This window comes from Gobio gobio, assembly GCF_949357685.1.
Source record: "Gobio gobio genome assembly, chromosome: 6".
Lineage (NCBI taxonomy): Eukaryota > Metazoa > Chordata > Actinopteri > Cypriniformes > Gobionidae > Gobio > Gobio gobio.
Genome location: NC_137102.1, coordinates 38,838,517 through 38,856,620, shown reverse-complemented (window position 1 = coordinate 38,856,620; position 18,104 = coordinate 38,838,517). Strand labels below are relative to the sequence as shown.

The 18,104-nt window shown below is 40.3% G+C and overlaps 1 protein-coding gene across 1 annotated transcript in view; it reads right to left on the bottom strand.

The window, feature by feature from the left end:
- The window catches only part of LOC307128006 (NACHT, LRR and PYD domains-containing protein 3-like), a 46,248-nt gene extending 28,389 nt beyond the window's left edge, over nucleotides 1–17,859 (bottom strand). Inside the window, exon 1 of the mRNA XM_079819523.1 lies at nucleotides 17,717–17,859. The gene's annotated coding sequence lies outside the window, so the exon portion shown is untranslated. The remainder of the gene's footprint in view (nucleotides 1–17,716) is intronic.
- Between the last annotated feature and the right edge of the window lie 245 nt (nucleotides 17,860–18,104).

The following is an 18,104-nucleotide window of genomic DNA, read 5'->3' as shown; positions in this document are numbered from 1 at the left end:
CCCCAGGAGCCTCTGAAATTGTTTCAGTGGAACCGCCATCCTGCCTTGAAACGTGTTCAGGCAGTTCAGCATCGACTGGACACGCTCCTCTGGGAGGCACGCTGTCCGTTCGACCGAATCCACACAGAGAAAAGAGATCCTCTGCACGGGGGCGAGTTTGCTCTTTTCCCAGTTGACCCGAAGACCCAACTGGCTGAGGTGTCCGAGCACCAGGTCCCTGTGTTCGCACAACTGATCCCTGGCTTGACTGTGCTAGAATGAGCCAGTCGTCGAGATAGTTGAGGATGCGAACGCCCTGTTCTCTCAGGGGCACAAGGGCCCCCTCCGTGACTTTCGTGAAGACACGGGGGGACAGGGACAGCCCGAAGGGCAGGACTCTGTACTGATATGCTCGACCCTCGAACGCAAAGCGCAGAAACGGCCTGTGTCGAGTAGACATGTGCCGGTAAACGGTAATACGATATACCGCAATAATGAACATGCACAATATTGTTATCGTGGGCACTTCAAAATACCGTGAATAATTATTTATTACGAATTATTCAGATTTTTAGAATGCATTTTAAGAATACTTTACCCATCAACCGTTTAAAATGAACAATATGTAAAAGAGGAACGTGCACTGATGTAAACAAACTCAACGTGCATGAGCACATGGCTGAGCGCGTGAACGAGACACGCTGAAGTGCACATTCACTCTCTGACAGCAGAGGGCGCTGGCGGAACAGCAGAAATGCAGCCGTTTCCCCTAAATACTTAAAGACTTAAGACTATTCATTTTCAAACTTAAACATTTTATATTTTAATCTGGACTAAATTACATGCCCTAGATATTGTTTGAATATGTTCTGATTGTTATTCAGTCATACACTTTACAATAAGGCTCCATTATTTAACATTAGTTCATTCATTAACAAACTGACTATGAAAAATACTTCTAAAGCATGTATTAATCTTAGTTAGATGTACATTTCAGCATTTAATAACACATTATTAATATCAAAAGTTGTAACTGTATTATTTAATGGACCTGAGCTAACACTAACTAACAGTTGCTTTTTTAACTAACATTATCAAAGAATAATAACTGTAAAAATTTAGTTATTAATTCTTTGTTAATGTTAATGCATTAACTGGTGAGACATTATTGTAAAGTGTTACCTATTGTTCTTTATAATTCTTTTGCACTTTAATCTGTTTTCAATATTTGTTTACTTTATACATTTGTGTGTATTGCTTTATTGTATTTAAATGTTTGGTTCTTTTGTTATAAGAAAGTTATTAAACCTGTTATAGAATGACAACACTTTTTTGCAACACATTTCAATATTGTGATAATACCGTATACCGTGATAAAAGCTTCAGCAATTAATCGCAACATGAAAATGTGATACCGGCACATGCCTAGTGTCGAGAAAGAATCGAGACATGAAAGTACGCGTCCTTCAGGTCGATCGCTGCAAACCAATCTTGGGGACGGATGCATTCGAAAATGCATTTCTGCGTGAGCATCTTGAACGGTAGCTTGTGGAGGCTCCGATTCAGGACTCGCAGGTCCAAGATTGGTCGTAACCCACCGGTTTTCTTGGGTACAATGAAGTACGGGCTGTAGAAGCCGGTCTTCATATCGGCTGGAGGGACCGGCTCTATCGCGTCCTTTGCCAGTAGGACAGCGATCGCCGCACGCAGGGCATGGGCATCTGCGGCATTCACCGAGGTGAAGCGGACGCCCTTGAACCTGGGGGGGGGGGGGGGGGCGCCGGGCGAACTGAATCGCATAGCCGAGCCTGATGGTCTGAATGAGCCAGCGAGACGGACTGGGGAGCTCTAGCCAGGCTCGCAGAGTCCGTGCAAGCGGGACAATAGGGACCACCGGGTACCCACCGTGGGGCAGCGAGGTGGAATGCAGGTACCAGGCTGGGGCGGCTGTCTCGTGGAGGCGGCCCGCAGCGCGGTTGTGAGTGTGCGGTGCACACTTACCTGATTCCACGAGAGGGCAGAGGGTACGTGAGAAGGCTAGGTTGCGTCCTCGAACTGTCCACTACTGTCCACTGGCGAAGGAGGAGGATGAGTGTGGTCCGACGTTTGACCGTCCACAGCTCTCCGAACCCCCTTGGGACCCAGAGATGGGAGGAACTGCTCTTTTTTTTTTTTTTTTGATAATTTGGGTACCACTGGTTGTGACACCAGCGGCAGAACGGATTTTGACTCAAGATATTCTACCCGGCCCTCCTCCGGGGAAAAGCAGCCCCGCCCATCTCCCGGTCACCCGTCTCAGAGGTGATGTTTCACCGACCGCTTAAACAGCAGCAGAGACAGGTAGCGTCATCCCCTGCAGGACACAGTAGAGCAGGCTGTGCCAAGTGTTTTTTTTTTTTTTTTGCAGGGGACGACGCCTTTGGCGACGAGCAGACTGAGGGGCGGCCCACGAGGCACTCTGATGGTACGTCGGGGGAGGCTCTTGATTGCCTCATCCTGCTACCGACTGCGAAGAACTGCTGGGCCCAGTTCTCAACAGTGTCGCCCAAGGCCACCTTGTGAGATGGGAGCATCGAGAAAGCGTACTTTGACGACCACTCACATCTCAGCAAGGCAAGCCAGGAGGTTTTTCTGGACCACTGAGGTGGACATCGTCTGGCCGAGGGCCTGCGCCATGACTTTGATCACGGTTAGTCAACATGCACAGCTCAACCTCAACTCAGAACTACCCTGTGCAGGCAGGGGTGGTCTGCGCACAGCCACCCCACCGTTGAGGGTAGTGAGAGAGGAAAAACTTATGCAGTTTTGGCCCTTTTGGCTTTCCATATCCAAAGAAGTGCCACACTGCCAAGTTTTCCATGCACATCCAGGAGTGATCCCGGGAAGCATGGCTGTTAACTCTGAATCCGATTCAGCGAAGCACACACCATTAGACCTGTCACGATTATAAAAATAATCGTTTGATCGCGATTAATTGGTCTAATCGCGGTCATTACAGGTGATCGTTATTATTGCCCACTATTAGAAGACGCAAGGGGGCCCTGTAGTTAGTAGCGGGAAGTTCGGATCATTTTACAGACTCGGATCTTTGAATCTCGTTCAGCAAAATGAAAAAAAAAAAAAAATTTGAGTCATTTCAGCATAACAGGAAGAACGAAAGACTCGGACCCCGCGGAATGCGAACCTCGAAAGATGAACTAATAATTTCTCTTTCCGGTTCTGACAGCATAGTCTACTATAGGACTGACAGGAAGAACGAAAGACTCAACCCGAACTCGAGGGATGAACTAACATTTTCTGTTTCATGTACAGAACCTATGGGATTTTGCGCACACGCGCGGCCAACAAAATGAACGGATCACTCTCTGAGACAACTCGGTAGTCCCGAGTCATATTAAGAATCATTCGTTCATGAACGACGTACCTGCAGCACTCTACTTCTACCGGTCTCCCTCTGAATTCATTACGCTGAGCATTACGTTCAAATTATATTGCCCTGTTGATTTCTCCATCCTGAGTTAGAGCAGCCCAGTTATTCAACAAAGATGGATTTAGTTTCAAAGCCGAAAACGACAACGCCAATCAACATGACATCATGGCTTTGCTTAACTTTCTAAAGCCAAATGGCGTGTTATCTGTACGCATTTTGAGCTATCCGCGTGTATGTCTACGCTGTGTGATTCCGCGTGTATGTGTACGCCGAAACAAACCATAATCTCCACGTGTATGTCTACGCAGTGTGATTCCGCGTGTATGTGTACGCCGAAACAAACCATAATCTCCACGTGTATGTCTACGCAGTGTGATTCCGCGTGTATGTGTACGCCGAAACAAACCATAATCTCCACGTGTATGTCTACGCAGTGTGATTCCGCTTGTATGTGTACGCCGAAACGAACCATCATCTCCGCGTGTATGTCTACGCCGTGTGATTCCGCTTGTATGTGTACGCCGAAACGAACCATCATCTCCGCGTGTATGTCTACGCAGTGTGATTCCGCTTGTATGTGTACGCCGAAACGAACCATCATCTCCGCGTGTATGTCTACGCCGTGTGATTCCGCGTGAATGTAAATGGATTTATAAACATACTAAATTATGTTTTTTTTTTGAAAATGTAAAAGTGCAGAATGTTTCTTGTGATGGGTAGGTTTAGGGGCTTAGGTTTAAGTGTGTGTGTGTGTGTGTGTGTGTGTGTGTGTGTGTGTGTGTGTGTGTGTGTGATGGGTAGGGGCAGTGTAGGGGGATAGAATGAAACGGCGTTGATAAACACGTTAAAAAGCGATTATGCGTCTTGATAGCACTCCAAAATGGCATAGCGAATTGGCGTGTCATACATAGGTTTCCTTTAATTTCCAAGTTGGCGAGAAAGTAGCCTACATGTGCATATGTGCAACAAGTACTGCTTCTGAAAGAATGTTCAGTACAGCTGGCAACATTGTCACCCCAGTTAGATGCTGTCTTAAGCCAGAAAAAGTCAACATGCTAGTGTTTCTTTCCCGTAATCTACCAAGCCATTAAGGAGCATGATTGTTTTTATTTCATAATTTGATTTTTATGGCCTGTTCTGTTATGGTCATAGTTTATATTTGTGATTCATTGTTTCTGTTATTTACAGAATTTTCAAAGTTGTAAAATATATTTATATTTTACTTTAGTTTGGAATGAGATATTGACAGTCCTTTATGTGTTATGGTAAATTTATGGTGATTGTTTCTATTATTTATACTTTCATATACATTTTGTTTCTTTAAATGTACACATTTCTGAAAGATACATATTTTTCATTGATTAAATTACTTTAATATTTAAAGGCTTTAAGTGTATTAATGTGTTATTGCAAGTGACAACTTACAAGGGATTCAATTAAATAATCACAACAATTTGTATGACAATTAATCGGCAAAGCCCTAAAACAGGCAATTAATCGCCAAAGCCCTAAAACAGACAATTAATCGTCATAATCGCAATTATTTATTGGACAATTAATCGTCAGCCAAATTTCATAATCGTGACAGCCCTACACACCATTACAGTGGGCTCAGCATCATCCTCATTCCCAGAGCACAACAGCCCTCTCTCCGATGCAGCGATTGACATCTGATCCTCAGCTGGAGCACTGAATGAAATGCTAGGCTCCCCCATAAGAAGGACCAGCAATTCCACCCAGAGCTGCACAGCTTGCAGTGCGCTAGAGGGGGAGGGGCCCTAGGGGGTTGGTTCCCCGAAGGAGAAGCCCTCCTCTCCTCAGGTCACCCCAGCCATTTCACTGAAATAGACCTCTCCTGTTGCCAGGGAGGGCGCTACAATGAGAAATAGGCAAGGGGACAGCGCACCTAGAGCGCAGAGCGAGCGCTGGGTTGCCGTGACAACCCGCGCTACAGCCTAGCACTCAACGGCACAACGCGGCTGTGCTTTTACACACGAGCGGCGGCTGGCCAACAACAAAGGGGACTCAAGCTTCCCGGAGAAAGATGAGTCGCGACCGGCGTGCCGACGTGGTCATGTTCTCATTAGAAAACATGACCACCCACGAACACAGTCTCAGCATGCGCCCAGACATGTGAAACAGTGTTCGTGGCCGTCAGTGAGGACAGGAAACAACCGCATCCAGAAACACACAGATAGAATGTCATCTTTAAAAAGACGCAAGCTCTATCTGTGTAGCTCTTTTAGGGAAACTGCTCTCCGCGGTGCTGAAGCACACAGGGGAATAGTCGCGGCGACACAGACAGGGAAAAAGTGCAGCCTGACGTGCGCGCTCTCTCTCTCATAGAAGACGATCTCTTACCAGCCGTGAAAACGGCTTTTCAGCGCTCTTAATAGCGCACCGAACCAGCTGTGAGAACAGCCTTTTGTTTTTGCTCAAAATAGAAAAAGAAAGAGAGAAATCAACCCCGCTGCAGTGCCGTCACTCCAACACCAAACGAGGAGAGGTCCACCGAAGAGCTTGACTCGTTATAATGTTAACACACACTTTGTAGAGAGTGATTTTAGGACAAACCATTCACCACTCTCGGCTCCGAAGCAAAAGGTTGATTTGATGCAATCACCTATGTCTCATTTATACCCGCACGGCGTGGCATGAGCACCTGGTGCAATCATTGCATGCCAATGTGCATTGGCTCGTTTAGTTACACTCGAAGTAGATTGGCTCTCGCGAGCGAGATTCCTATTCGTCGGTACTCCGACGTGGCGTCGAGAGTGACCGACTGAATGGGAACTCAGAGACAGCAGCAGTTTATTCGACAGCTGTCACTTTAAGAGTGAACATGGATACGGTTACATGCAGTTGCACAAATGTTCACTCGAGAGTCACAACGGGGTTTACGTGCATACTCGTCAAGACGGTAATTTAGTACATACATTTGTGTGTATCTGACCATTTCAGCGCAATTTGTACTCGCACGCTTTTTTTGAGATGGCCTGTGTGTGTGTGTGCTGAGCGGTTTGAACACTGGCAAGACTTAAAAATAAATGGAAATGATAAACTTTGTGACGATGCGACACTGCCTCGATTGTGCAAAGGGCAAATCCTGTGTCAACTGTGGAGCTCGATTTTAATGCAGATGCGATGCGCTGATGTGAAGCCATTTGAGCATTTTGAGGGAAAGAGAGAGCGCGCGCATGCGGTGATTCACTCGCTCTGTTTGTGAATTTGCGTCTCACAGAACGTTTTCAAATGACTGCGTAAGTTATTTAATATAGAAATATGAATTGTACCTCACCTTCAGCATTATAATTATTTTACCCGCGCCAGAAAGAGAATGAGACGGTGTCGCTGCATATCATGCCCTAGCTCTCACGGCAGGCACGGGTTTTTATGTGTCGTCAGTATGCGATCGTTTTATGAGATCAAATCATCCGATCAATCATCCCAAAGCGATTATCGGCAGATGGAGATCGGTTGCTGATCAATCGGAGCACCCCTAATTTTTACGTACCAACGGCTCGTGAAAAGGCACAGCGCCTTAATCTGACAAATTTTGGAGTCTCTAGGACCAACTCTATAGCGTCACCACTAGGGATGCACCGAAATGAAAATTCTTGGCCGAAACCGAAAACCAAAAAAGAGGAAACTAAGGCCGAAAAAACGAAACACCGAAATAAATTATGCCAAATATTAGTACCATTGCATTTATGGCTATGACTGTTTACTAACTTTACTAAAATCAAGGCATTGCAATTGCATAAATTAATATTAAAGGAACTGTATGCAAGAAATTATCTCAATTAATCATAAAATGGCCCTGATATGTCACTAGACATTAAGAAATCATGTTAATTTCAAATACTTCTATCACTGACAACAGTTGTCCGGCAATTGTCATTTTAAAATTGAAGTTGCAGCCCTCAACTGATGTTGATGTTGACATGTTGTGTTTTGGCCTGAAGCGCCACCTCCACCTATCTACCAATCACGAAGTCAGTAGTGTTTTGGCATCGGGGTTGCCAGCTCTAGTTAACACAGCTGCAGCTACAAACTTTTTGGATAAAAAATTTCTAACTTTACGAAACATAAAAGACCTCGTTATGAATCAGAAAAACGTTGTGACAATGTCCGAAATAAAACAAGGATTTGTATAGGAGATGCCTTTGAAAGATGGAGACGGCTGAAAATGGAGAAGTATTTGAAGACAGACGCCAACGTTGCTAATTTCCTCCTGGACAGGTAAGGTTCATCTGGCTAACAATGTTTTTGAAATGAACATTTCAAATATTCATGACAGTCGAACAAAGTTATGCATATTCGTGCAAAGTATAACGTTAGGTTAGCGCATGACACATAGTGACTTAGGCTTGGGCTTGTAACTTACTTACGTTAATGACAGATACCTACCGTTACAAGTTAGACTAACACCTAACTAACTGTCCTAACAATGTACTGTCACATACGAGCGTTCATATTTACGTGAAAAATTTACGTTTTATTTGGCTAATCGCCATTAGTAAATTTTTGCGATACATAATTACTTCACAAAACATTTCTCATGAAGCACATAATTACCAGAAGAAAAAAAAACTTGCTGTGTAGGACTCGTCACTTGCCATTGAAAGCTCCTTTTAGCAGCCTACGTTCCTGCTGGATCCTGCAGCCCAGAACCATATAATAATATAATATAATAATTATATCATAGCCATATAATAATTTTCAACGGCTCTACTGCAGCCTATCTCGCAACCTCGAGTCAGGGGGAGGGGGAGAGGGGATACACCACTCTACAGTAATTTGAAAGTGATTGCAGTACCAGTTTTGGCCACAATCCTACATACAGTTCCTTTAAAGTTTCAAAGAATAAATCAATTACAAATTATGCCAATATTTATTTAGCACATTGCAACAATGCACAGTATAAAATAAAATTCAAACTAAAATGTTTAACTTGACCCCACTCATTTGTACATTAAATAATAATGTACAGGCCTACAGAAAGGTTTTAAAATTAAATGTTCTCTCGTAAAAACAAAGTGCATTTAGGTGAAGTGCATTTAACATTTTTCTCTGTAGGACTACTACAAGAAAGTGCATTCAGAACAAGTGCAACTGCTTAAAGATACAACTACTTTCTCTGTAGGCCTTCAACATAATAGTGTATCAAAACAAAGACTGCCATAGCCCATATATTAACTGTAGAATAGGTGTGTAACGGTACACAAAACTGACGGTTCGCTACAGCAGTTTTACAAAATGGCTTTTTATTTATTTTTATTGGTATACTGAAGAAAAAAAAGTATCTGTCCTTAAATGAATTAAATTATAACAAAGTTTACTGAAGATATTGCTGTGAACTATATAGGGAGCCCTTACTTGCACATTAATATTAAAGGTTCACAACAGAGCCCAAACTATAAGCCTAAATTCAGTTGCAATTTATTTTTAGGTATAATAATCAACACTCAAATAACACAGTACGCAAACGCAGTTTTTGCAATAGCTTCTAAATCTAATTATAAAATCGTTTTTTATCCAATTCGTTGTTGAAATATAATCATTTATACACAGTGTCTGTCATTTTCATGACAGGTTTATTTAAACACACATGAAATAATCAAGATATCATTAACAGGTTAAGTAGAATATAATGAATATAACGGCTAATATAATGAATATAACGGCTAATATAATGAATATAACGGCTAATATAGGTCATATATTTAGTGAAAGAGTTGATTTCTTTAGCTAATACAATTCTGTGGACACTGAATGAATGCCTGAGGTAAAGGTGATGCTAAAGTTACATGACGTTGTTTAGTTTACAAGCAGTTATATTGACGTCTTTCCGCCGTTGGAACCATGAATTTAGCGATTACACCGCATATGATACCAGACAGTAAGTTGTAATGTATCCTCAACACACCTTAGATGTTCATTCATGTTTATTCTTAAGGAAGAGATGATCGATCGCGCTCACAGATGATCGCGTTCACAGATGATCGCGTTCACGCGCGTGTGCCGCCGCTTGAACTGTGATGTGATCAGTGATCCCACATTAAAGAGCGTCAAAGCGGCATTTATCGTTTGAATTTCGTGATACATGTTGATCGATGTTGGTGTGGGAACTCGGATTGAAGTGTGTTCCGCGCTTAAAACATGCCCACTGTTAAAGATTACATTCGGAAACCGTTCGGTTTCACAGTGAAGTCTGGTCCTCTTCTCATCGAGAACATGAGCTGCTGCACTGAACAGCTGCACTGAACAGCTCTCGCTGTCAGTGCTTGTGCATGGAGCAGACGTGGGTGTTTCTCAGATATACTGAAATACGTACACACCGCAGACATGTTGCTTCAGACAAGCACGTGCAGGTCGCGGTTTCTGTTTGCGTCATCACAACATTTTGGCCGTGTTGTTTCGATGATAAAAGTCTTTCGGCCGAAAACTGAAAATGCACTTTAGGGCCATTTTCTGCCGAAAATGTTCGGTGGCCGAATATTCGGTGCATCCCTAGTCACCACCAGTTCAAAAAATTACTTTTCTAAAGGCTATAGCAGGGATGGGAAACTTGGTCCTGGAGGGTCACTGCCTTACAGAGTTTCTCCAACCCTGATCAAACACACCTGCCTGTAGCTTTCTAGTAATCCTGAAGACATTGATTAGCTGGTTCAGGTGTGTTTGATTAGGGTTGGAACTAAACTCTTAGGGCCCTATGATTTCCGCGTTCACAGAATCGCAGAATTGGCATATTAACGTGGAATCTAGTGTTAACGCGGAATTTCGCGGAATTTTACATATTTGGAATGAAATGCTGTTTGACTTGACTTGACTTGACTTTTGTGTGGGAGAAGAATGTATGTCTGGGGAAAATGCAGACCGGGGGAAGCAAATCTGGGCGACACAACCCTTCCAGTCATTTCAGCTCCCCCTTCAAAACAATGAAAGTATGGCGAAGCGGCTCTCCACGGCTCTGCTTTCGTCTGCGAAAAAGTTAAGAAACTCAACGCTAAGCCCTCAGTACCGAGCCGAGCAGCTCCCTCGCAGGGAGTGCTTGCTGTATTTTGCCTTGTTTTTAATGCACTTTAATGTACTGTTTGGAAAATAATGTCTTAAATGAACTTGAGAGAAAAAGAGATGTGCGGGACAGCGCATCTGATCCGCGTCATGTTCGGAAGCGGTAGATCTTAAAGTGACAGCAGCACTGATAATATCTGTCATTAATATTCATCACAGAACAGCGGAAATAGAGAAAATTATAGCTTTAATGATGATTAATTTATATTTCACTTATTATTTATGCAGTTAAGAAAGGTGTTGATAACGTTATTCAATTTCTGTGTAGGCTATGACAGTGAAGGCCATGGGTAAATATAACATTATAATGGGTTTATGTAAAGATTGTTTTAAGTTAAATTAAATCAAAAGTTGTTTTTTAAAGCCTAATAAATGTTGAAATTGGTTGCTTTCAGTTATACTGTAATGTAATGTCACTGATGTTTCATAGAGACATTATCAGTGATACTGGCCTTCATTCATAAAAAGATGGCATTACAACACATTTAAAATATGCTGTCTTTAAGTTGTTTCTTCATTAATTTGGCAGGTAACTGAAATTATTACAATATCAAAATATTAAAAACTCCAAAATAAAAATTAATTGGAATTAATCATGATTAATTACAGAATTTTGTTTTGATTACTTCCGTTTTTTTAATCAATTCACAGCACTAATATTTTGTTGTGACTTGAAGTACTTAGAGTGCAGTGTTTGTCCTGAAAAGTACAGTGAGTAAATGTGATGTGTGTTACCTCAATAAATTTAAGGTAATTCCTATTTTATGTTTTATGTTCTATTATACTAACATTAAAAGCGCACTCTTTTTACGACTAAAATAACAGTTAAGGGTAAAAAAAAAACCTGAATTCCCAAAAATTTTAACGAAAAAAGGGAATTCGCAAAAATTAAAACGGAATTAGCAAAAATTAAAACGGAAAAAACGGAATTTGGGAAAATATAAAACAGATTTTATAGGGCCCTAAACTCTGCAGGACAGTGGCCGTCCAGGACCAGTTTGCCCATCCCTGGGCTATAGAAGAAGAAAAAAAGGAGTTCACCTGATTCCTCTCTTTATGCTGATCACATTAATCATCTTACATTAAGACTCTCCCCATTACAATTAGGGCTGCAACTAACGATTATTTTAATAATCAATTAATCTGTCGATAATTTTTTCGATTAATCTATGAATCGGATAAAAAAGCATTAATTTCCAATCCTTTATTTAAAAACAGAACTGACAATGCAAATTCACAGTGCAAAACATTTTCAGAAAGTGCACAGGTTGCTACAATAAACCTATAAATCTTTTTTTTTTTTTTTTAAGAAAAATAATAATGAGAAAACTTAACAGGATGTTAGAACTTTTTCTCTTCACTACACTCAGACGCACCAACCAGAACCAGTGTTGCCACATTTACTTTGAAAAAGTAATCTGATTACTGATTACTAATTACTCCTTTAAAAAGTAACTTAGTTACTTTACAGATTACTTGATTTTAAAAGTAACTAAGTTAGATTACAAGTGACTTTATTAGTTACATTCATCAGTTGCCGACAACACCTCTGCAGCCGCAACATAAAAATGACGTTTTTGCCAACACTTTATTGGAAGTGCATTTTTAACAGTAACGTCAACAATGAATCTCCTGAAATTGTATCTCCCAAAAAAAATATTTTGACTAATTTTATAAAATGTTAATGAAAAGGTACAAATTACTTTGTGTTCTTATTAAATACATTTATGAAAAACAATTTATATTTAATTTTTAATTTATATTTATATATGAATGTAAATAATTATATGGGCCTACCAGTGATGGAGTACTCGAGTCCTGGACTCGGACTCGAGTCCGACTCGAGTCCTTATTCTCTGGACTCGAGTCCGACTCGAGACTCCGTTCTCTGGACTCGTGACTCGACTTGGACTCGCGGACTGATGACTCGTACTTGGACTCGAGTCTCGAGGATATATAAAATCGCACTTGAGCATTCATCAAATTAATTACGTTGTTTCTGACTAAATAGGTTATCAAAATTTGATATAAGTTGTTACACTTTTCCTGTTTCGGGCTCCCAAGACAGGCCGTGATCTATTTTTTCCCTCACAGACACTGCTACCGCTCGCTCTCCTTGCTTGACAACACACTCACTGACTGACGTCACTCACTTTTCGCCGCATTCTTGTGCATTATTTAGCGCGGGCTAAATGTTGACATTTGTCGTGAAGTTTGCCAACACAGATTTTGCATCTAATGCTGAAAAGAGCAGCGCTAAATGTTGTGTGTGTAATCGCACAATTGAGGAAAAGACTGGGATAAATTCAAACTTTAACAGACATCTGTCATGGATGCACCCAGAAAAGTAAGTAAAATGCTTTCCATTGGCTAACATTAGCTTTAAAAAAACTATTATTGCCTAATGCATATATGATAATAAACAGAGGAAGCTAGGGTTGGGCGATGTCTGCCTATTTGGCATCATACGTCAGCGATGTCTATGTACAGTGAAGCGAATGTACAGTGACGTGACAATAACTGCCAGATTCAAACTGTGCTTTCTGCAATCGCTGCGCTGAGCCAAAGACAGACGCGCTCAGCGCTTAATCCCGCTTATGTTTATTTTAGATTTCAGATATTTAAATACATATAATTTCTAGCAAAACAATACATTTATAGTTTGTAAAATACACAATGGTGTCTATGGAAGCAGCAATAAACAACCTTTCAAATATATTTGCCGACATGACATACACTACAGGCCAAAAGTTTGGACACATTACTATTTGTAATGTTTTTGAAAGTAATTTCTTCTGCTCATCAAGCCTGGATTTGTTTGATCAAAAATACAGGGGGGGTAAAAATGATATTGTGATATATTATTACAATTTAAAATATTTGGTTTTCAATTTATTATACTTTAAATTATAATTTATTTCTGTGATGCAAAGCAGAATTTTCAGGATCATTACTCCAGTCTTCAGTGTCACATGATCCTTCAGAAATCATTCTAATATTCTGATTTATTATGAGTGTTGGAAACAGTTCTGCTTTGCATCACAATGATAATTTAAAGTATAATAAATTGAAAACCAAATATTGTAAATTGTAATAATATATCACAATCTTACATTTTTTTCTGTATTTTTTCTGTATTCTCGAACACGGGACTCGACTCGGACTCGAACTCAGGTAATGCTGACTCGACTTGGACTCTTCTTTGGTGACTCGGACTTGGACTCGGAACACTGGGACTCAAGACTCGACAGTTGGTGACTCGACTACAACACTGGGGCCTACACAAATAATATACAATTACAAGATTTATAGTTTATTGTAAACGTAATGTGCAGATCTGTAAAGGGACAACAAATATATGATAGATACGTGAGAACAAGATATTTTTTAATAATCTTTAAGTGCACAAAACTATGAAAATATATGAAACGCTTCAAAACAGAGCAGCAACAAAGCGCTTTATGTGCATCCCGGGTGCAGAATGATGCGCTTAAAGCAACATCGAATCAGAGGGCACAGTGCAGCGTGAGTGAACATTGAAAAGTTCACGGCATAAAGAGAAGATGAGCGGTGAGCGCACAAATCCTAGTCTACTATGTATATCGGTCAGAACATTCACTGATTATTTAGCAAGTGACTGCCTGTCTTGAGTTTTGTCGACAGACGGAGGCGGCACGAAATTTTACGGAGGCGGCTGCATCGTAATTCTCTATGCAGGAAAAACCCTGCTGAGACTAAACAAGAAAGCAAAAATATATATTTTCACTAAGGAAAATGACAAAAATAGTAACTCACAGTGACTTGGATAAATTACTTTAATCTGATTACTGGTTTGGAAATAGTAACGCGTTAGATTACTCGTTACTGGAAAAAAGTAGTCAGATTAGAGTAACGCGTTACTAAGTAATGAATGATATGCATTCTTTATAACAACTTGCAAACAACATTCCTTATAGATTAAATAATTAATGTACAAATATAATGAATCCTTATTAAAACTAAAGAGGCGATTTATCTTTGTCTTTTGTTGTTTGATTAATATTAAGAGCACAAATGGAAGCAGGTTAATGGACTGCTGTCACTTTAAGACCGAATGCTGACCGAAAAAGACAATAGATATTAGTCATAGTTTTTGTCATTCAAAGCTGGTTTTGATTTTCGTCTCGTTTTTGTCTGTGAAAAATGTTGTTGATTAAAATATTGACAAATTATTTGTCAACGAAATTAACATAGCAACAGATTGAAAAACGAATGGGCCAAAAAAGGCAAGTGAATAAAAACGTGTCTTTAGTCTTGCAAACTAAACCACCCCTGCTTTACTACTGTTATTAACAAGCTAACGCTAACTTGTCATGCTTGTCAAGCTGGATAACGTGTAAACAAGCACCAGAAGAGCTACTGGAGGGACGTCACCCTCACTTCGAAACGGAACAAAAGTGGGATTTTGTAGTGACTTAACGTTACGCTGCTGTTGAACTACCTCCTCATTAAGGACTCCAAGATGTTTTCGTTTTAGGTGCTGAATCATTCATTCAATCATCATCGATTTATTAATGGCGCTTTTCGACTGGTAGCCTACGGCTCGGCTCGGTTTGCTTTTCCGCTGCGTGGTACGACGGGTACAGCACGGCTCGCCCGCTTCCACTCTGCTTTGCGCTCAACCATGCTTTTTTTATACTCAAACATCTCCGTGTCTTATTGAGGGGCATAATAGTCGCGCGACACAACAAATCGAAAATGAAATACGTTGCCAACTCTTTAATTATCGATTTTTATCGATTCGTTGTTGCAGCCCTAATTACAATAGTGGCCATTTTGAGTATTACATTTTTTTCACTACTACTCCTTCAAATTTTGTCCAATTTTGTCCAAAATCTGATCAGATGATCTTTGGACTGAGCCACACAGGCCAAGGATCGGATGAACCACGCGTCCAACATTTTGAATTGTGTCAAAAACTGCAATATCTTTCAAAACAAATTACATATCTTCACAAAATTTGGTAGGGATCATCAACAGCATGTCCTGATGATAGATAAGTTTGAAAAGCACAACCTAGTGTTCCAGAAGTATAAGATTTTTTTTGCAAAAACACGTATACATTTCTCAATTTATACGTTCACTTTATGCCGAGTTCACACTCCCTAATTTTAGCCCCGATTTTGAGTTTGAGTTTTGAGTTTAGCCCCGAGTTCACCCAAAAATGAAAATTATGTCATTAATTACTCACCCTCATGTCGTTCGACACCCGTAAGACCTCCGTTCATCTTCGGAACACAAATGAAGATATTTTTGTTGAAAGCTGATGGCTGAGAAAGGCCCCAGATAGGCCTCCATTGGCATTCAGTACATTTACACTCCCAAGACCCATAAAACTTTGTTACAAAGTCCATCTCACCACAGTGGCTCTACAATAATTTTACGTTGCGGCGACAATAGTTTTTGTGCGCAAAAAAAAATCAAAATAACGCCTTTATCCAACTTGTTCTTGTCTTCCGTGTATGCCTCCACGACGCATGCGCGAGAATATTACGCAGATCCGGCGTTCAAACACATGACCCAGAAGCGATTTGTTTACAAGCAGAGGAAGACGCGCGTGTCTAAGCTGTTGAATTCTACATTGATCATGCTTTAGGTCTCGGCGTAGTGCTCAAATGGGGTTAAAGTGTGCATTTCATGGATTCCCGAACGCCGGCGCTACGTCATATTCTCGCGCATGCGTCGTGGAGGCATACATGGAAGACAAGAAGAGGTTGAATAAAGTCGTTATTTTTATTTTTTTATGCGCACAAAAACTATTGTCTTCGCTTCGTAAAATTGTTGTAGAGCCACTGTGGTGAGATGGACTTTGTAACAACATTTTAAGTGCCTTTTATGGGTCTTGTGAGTGTAAATGTACTGAATGCCAATGGAGGCCTATCTGAGGCCTTTCTCAGCCATCAGCTTTCAACAAAATATCTTCATTTGTGTTCCGAAGATGAACAGAGGTCTTAGGGGTATCGAACGACATGAGGGTGAGTAATTAATGACATAATTTTCATTTTTGGGTGAACTAACCCTTTAATGCTGATCTAATCAGCAGAAGACACAATCCGGGGTTAAATCCCAGTTGCGCAGGTGGGGTGCGCTGTAACACTGAGTTACAATGAGCCCCTATTAGAACTACGCTATTATATTCTAAACTTTTATACATTTTATTGAGAAACCATGAGAAAAAGGTGAATAATGAATAAGAATCAATGTTCAGAAATTATTCATTATTATTATTATGTCTTTACTATGCTGTATGTGTTTTGCAGTGCGTTTGTTGTAAAACTCAAAAAGTAGTATATTTGTAATGATTAAAAAATGCCATTATTTTATGTAAAAAAGTTAATAATTGTATTTTATTGACAAAATATTTTAGTTTGTCTTGGATATATATATTTTTTGATTATATCAGGTAACATTCATTTGGTCATGTTACAATGTACCCCACCTATAGGTCATGCTGTCACATTTCACTTCAATTGTTTCGGGGTAAATCAAGAAAAAAAGCATACACTGTATTAATTAAACAAAACCACATAATTGTACTAGATGTGTGTGCAATTAAAGTGGGGAAAAAATAAATACTCTGAACCCCAAGTGGATTTACACAAACTAGAGAAAGTCAAAAAGCGTTAGGTTGTGCCCCGCTCTCCCCTATATTTTTTCACTTGGCATTGTATGCAATGTAACAAAAATTATAATAAAATATAGGCCCATATGATGTACTTTAAAGCTGTGAAAATTTATATTTATACAATTAATAATAATAGCCTAATGCAGTCTGATTATTTGTGTCATCATCTTCATCAATATATATATATATATATATATATATTTGTCAAAAGGTATTAAACAGCAACAATTTTGCGGTTCTCTCACATAAATGTGATTAGAATACAGATTTTCAATAATCACGACAGGCCTAATTAATTTAGGCCTACAGCTGTAGAACACCTGTGCCTTAACAAAAGTATCAACATATACTTTCTCACTGACTTTATACACATGACCAATAAAATTGAAATATCATTAAATCATTTCGCATGAATGGGAAAATAAGCAATCAAGCTTTGCTTCTACAAGAAAGTGTTTTAGGCGTTCAGTTTGGCTAACGAAACCGATCCAACAAATGAATCAAAGGAAAACGGGTCTAACACATGCGATTATAATATGATATGTTATCAGAAGCAAATAACTGACCGTGAAGTGTGAGATTTGTTAAAGTTTCCAGGTCTCCGAAATGGCGTCTTCTCAGCCAAAAAGTTTAAACTTTTGCTTTCGATTTCAGAGAGAAGCACCTGGCTGCAGCCTGCAGATCGAGGAGGGGCTGCACCTGTCACCCCGCCCATAAAGCTTCTCATTGGTTAGTTCCAAAGTATTACGTCGATCGAGGACGACTTCTCCCGCCCACAACTCTTCTCATTGGTTAGTGGCGTCAAGTCATGACGTGGATTCTAGCAGGTTTTCATTTCCGCTGTTTATCGCTAAATGGTGAGAACAGACGAGCTTCGCAAACGCAAAAGTTTAATTACAATTTTAATTCTAAAGTGGCGTGTGGAGAGTTGTTAAAAGGAAATGCGAAAAAAAG